Here is a 5,000-nt window from a genome sequence, read left to right as displayed (position 1 = left end):
GGTGTTGGCTGTAAGACCCAGGCAAGGCAAAGAATATGAACTGACACTAGAACAGGAAGAAATGTGCGACGTTTTAATCGATGGATTGACAATAAAGGGAGTGGACTGTGAAGTAAAGAAGCTGCAAAATAAAGATTACGTTGTTTCATTCATGCACCTGCCTGTCTACCTGGAGGATAATGAAATTTTGGACAAATTGGAAGGATGGGGGGTTTCCCCCATATCTAAAATCAAAAGAAGGTGCTATCCGGGCACTGACGTAGAAGACGGCACCAGGTTTGTGAAGGTGAGGTTCCCCAAAGAAGTGGCATCACTCCCTTATAGCACAAAGCTGGAAACAGCGGAAGGGCCACAGTACTTTAGGGTGATGCACAGCCACCAGGTAAAGACCTGTCGGCTGTGCATGAGCCCAGGACATCTACTGAAAGATTGCCCAGATTTCAAGTGCTATAAGTGTGAGGAAAGGGGCCATTTTGCACGAGATTGCAACGCCGTCAGGTGCCCGGATTGCCAAGAAATTTTAAATAAATGTGAATGCTGGATGGAGGGAGAGGTAGGAGGAAGGGAAGTACAGGTAGACAGACAGGTGCATGAAGGAAACAACGAGGAAAGACAAGAAGAGGACGAATCACAACCAAAGGAAGCAGAGGAAGGAACAAACAACAGACAAGAAGGAGAAGGAGGAAATGAAAAGGATGATGAACAGATAAGTGAAGAGGACACGCTGTTGACACCAATGGACATATCTTCAAATCATGGACAAAAAGGAAAAGAACAAGACAAAGAAACAGACAGCGAAGGAGAAATAAGGATGGAGGAGGACGAGAAGAAAAAAGTGGAGAGGGGACAAGGACGAAGAAGATTGCTAAAGGTAAAGCCAAATATAGAAACTGCAAGGAAAAAAGTGTTGAAAAAAGGACTAATCGAGTGTTTAAACAGGTTTGAGGTGTTAAAGGAACTGGAGGAGAAAGACTAAGAATAATGGTTTTTAGATATTTATTCTTTTTATTTTTAATGGTACTAAGTTGTGTGACTTTTAATGCGAGAGGACTTTTGAACTTAAGGAAATTTGAAAATGTAAAAGAAAAATGTAAAACAGAAGACATTATTGTGCTACAAGAAACAAACTGGAGAGAAAATGTGATGAATGATTTTAAAAAGAGATGGGAAGGAGGGATTTTATACAATAATGGAGATGGGAGGTTTGGAAGAGGAGTGGCTTTTTTAATGAAGGATGATGTTTTTAAAGCAAGTAAAATTCTATACAAAGATACGATGGGAAAATGTATGGTGGTTGAGACAATACATGAAGGAAGAGAATTGATTTTAGTAAATGTACATGCACCAACGGAAGAGAAAGAAAAGAAAGAGTTTTTTAATGTTTTAAGAAGTATTGTAAAGAAGTATAAGGAAATAATAATGATGGGGGATTTTAACACGGTTTTTAATAAACATGACATGGCAGAAGGAATGGTTTTTAAAACTGATACAGGGAGAAAAGAATTAAAAGCATTAATGGCAGAAAATAATATGATAGATGTGTGGAGAGAAAGAAATGAAAGGAAAAAAGAATTTTCAAGGATACAAATAGTAGGGAGCTTTGTGTGCAAAACAAGAATTGACTTTATTTTATGTACGAGGAATGTGGAGAATTTTATCGAAAATATTAAGTATGAAGACACAAGTTTGAGCGATCACAAGTTTTTATTTTTTAAAATGGACTGGAATAAAGTGCAAAGAGGGCCAGGGATATGGGTTTTAAATACTAAAATGTTAGAAAATGAAGACTATGTTTTAAAGGTTAAAGAAATTATAGAAAAAGAAAAGGAAAATGAAATGTATGAAGAAGATAAGAGAATATGGTGGGAGAACGTAAAGTTTTTAATTAAAAAATTCTCGATTAAGTATTGTAGTATAATACACAAATGCAAAAGATACAAAGAAAAAGAAATAAAGGAAAGTTTGGAAGTGGAATTGAATAAAGAAAATAAAGATATACAAAAGATAAAGGAAATGGAGGGAAAACTGAAAGAAATAGAGGAAAAAGAATATGAGGGGGCGAGGTTAAGAAGCAAAGCTAAATATACAGTGGAGGGAGAAAAATGCACCAAGTTTTTTTTTGATTTGGAAAAAAAGAAAGGGAAAGCTGAAACGATTAAAGAGATAAGAGGAAAAAATGGGGAAATTGTAGAAGGGAATGAAAAAATTTTAGAAGAAATAAGGAATTTTTATGAAGAGCTTTTTAGTACAAGAGGTGTAAAAGAAAACGAAAAAATGGAATTGTTGAATCAGATAAAAGCAAAAATTAGCGAGGAAGATAAAAAAGAATGTGATCAAGAAGTCAGAGAAGAGGAGATAGAAAGAGCAATACAGCAGCTGAATAAAAAGAAAAGTCCAGGAATAGATGGTTTAGGAAGTGAATTTTATATATGTTTTAAAGAGATTTTAACAAAGATTTTAAAGGAAGTTTTTAGAGAAATTTTTGGAAAAGAAGAAGTTAATGAAAGAATGGGGATGGGCATAACAAAACTGATATATAAAAGGAAAGGAGAAAAAGTAGATTTAAAAAACTACAGGCCAATCACAATGCTAAACACAGATCTTAAGATTTTAGCGAAAGTTTTAGCAAACAGGTTAAAGGAAGTAATGCCAAGTATAATCAAAACAAATCAAGCGTACGGAGTAAAAGGAAGAGATATAGCGGACACGACAATGAGCATAAGAGACACAATATGGTACTTGAAAGAAGAGAAAGAAGAAGGATACGTAATTAGTTTAGATTTTGAAAAAGCTTTTGATAGGGTTGAACACGGGTATTTATTTGATGTTTTAAAGAAATTTGGTTTTGGGGGAGATTTTATTAAATGGATTGAGATTTTATATAAGGGTGCTTTAACAAGAATAAAATGTAATGGGTTTTTAACAGAATGTTTTAAAATCACAAGATCAATAAGACAGGGGTGTCCACTTTCAGCGTTATTATATTCACTTGTATCGGAACCGTTGGGATTGGCTATAAAACAAAAAGAAGAAATAACTGGAATTGAAATTGAGGAAAACAAGTCTGAAGGGAAGGTTTTTCAATATGCTGATGACACAACGATAATAGTAAAAGGAAAGGAGAGCGTTAAAGAAGTTATGAAGGTTGTAGAAGAATATTGTAAAGGATCTGGGAGTAAAGTAAATGAAGATAAGACGGTGTATATGAGATTTGGTAAAGCTATGATTTTAAGGGATTGTTTTAATTTCAAGGAAGTGGAAGAAATAAGGATTTTAGGAATTTTAATGGGGAAAAATGAGAGGAAAGTAAGAGATGAAATGTGGGAGCAACTAGTAACAGAAATAGAGAGAAGGTTAAATTTTTGGAAATTGAGAACATTAAACTTGAAAGGGAAGGTTTTAATATTGAATGTTTTAATGGTTTCTAAGCTATGGTATGTTTTATATGTGTCGGAGATGCCATTGTGGACAGAAAAGAGGCTGAAGAAATGTTTTCTTGACTTTTTATGGGAGGGGAAACCAGCAAGAATAGCTTTTAACACACTTTTAGGGGCAGTAGACAAGGGGGGTTTAGGATTAATAGATGTGGAACAGAGAAAAAATAGTTTGAGAGTTAAAATAGTGAAGAAATACATACAAGATGAGGGCAAAGCAGAGTGGAAAAAGACCATGAAATATTTTTTAAACAAATGTGGGAATTTTAATATGGGGGATGGAATTTTATGGATGAAAACGAAAATTTGGATGATGGAAAGACTACCAGAGTTTTATAGAGAAATTTTGAGTGCCTGGGGAAAATTTTTAGCCAAAGTCGAGTATGATCCACATGGGAGAGAAAACATTTTAAATCAACCTCTGTTCTTAAACAAAAACATTTTAAAACAAGACAAAGAAATGTTTTTAAAGAAATGGATGGAAGTGGGGATAACAAGAGTGAGAGACGTTTTATATGAATTCAAAGAAGGGTTTTTACCAACACAATTTATTGTGGATGCAATGGAGGAGGCAAAAGAGGATTACAGTGAACAAGAAATTTTAAATAAGTATGAAATCATTAAAAGTGCAATACCCAAAGAGTGGATTAAAAGAATAGAATGTATGGAAGGAGAGCCAAAAGAGAAATGTATTTATGTGAAATTGGGGGGGAAAGTGAATGATTTTAAGGAATGTACTGTGAAAATGATTTATTGTTCTTTTAGAGATGATGTTTTTAAAGAGCCAATTGCAAATGAATACTGGGTGCAGAAATTCAAAGATTTAAAAAAAGAGTGTATATGGAGAAACATGAGGGGGAAGTGTGTGGAAACAAAATTGGGATGTTTAGAATATTTTATAAGACATAAAGTGATTTTTACTGAGGCAATTTTAAATAAAATAGGAATTGAGCAAAACGCTCTGTGTAAAGTGTGCCAGGAAAAGGAAGAGTGGATTTTACATATATTTTTATACTGTAAAGAACTGGAGGAATTTTTAAGGAAATGTAAATGCTTAATTAAAGAGTTGACTGAGGAGTGGGATGAAAGTGTAATGGAATGGAACAGAGTTGTGATGTTTGGTTGGGAAAAGAAGTGTCAAAACAAAAGTTTTATAAATCTGTGTGTAATGTTGATGAAAAGTGCAATATGGGAGAGAAGAACTGTGGCTAAAAAGGAAAAAATTGTGTTGGATGTTTGGACTATGTTTAAAAGGAAAACTGAATTGTATATTGAAAGATTGTATGTTTATTTTAAATGTGAAAATATGTTGGATGCTTTTTATGATATTTTTACCCCAAAAGTTTGTTGTGTCCTTAAAGACCAAATGTGGAAGCTGCCGGGAAGTGATGGAGTTTTTTAAATAATGTATGTAAATGAAATATATGTGATGTAGAGATGTATGTAGAAGAAAATATGTATTTTTTATTGTATTTATTTTTATTGTATTTTATTGATTGAAATTTCTTAATAAAAAAAAAAAAAAAAAAAAAAAAAAAGTCACGCCCGATCTCGTCTGATCTCGGA

The sequence above is a fragment of the Siphateles boraxobius genome, unplaced genomic scaffold (genome assembly GCF_051911475.1).
Source record: "Siphateles boraxobius isolate OS27281-9 unplaced genomic scaffold, OSU_SipBor_1 160, whole genome shotgun sequence".
NCBI lineage: Eukaryota > Metazoa > Chordata > Actinopteri > Cypriniformes > Leuciscidae > Siphateles > Siphateles boraxobius.
Note: the sequence above shows the minus strand (reverse complement) of the source record.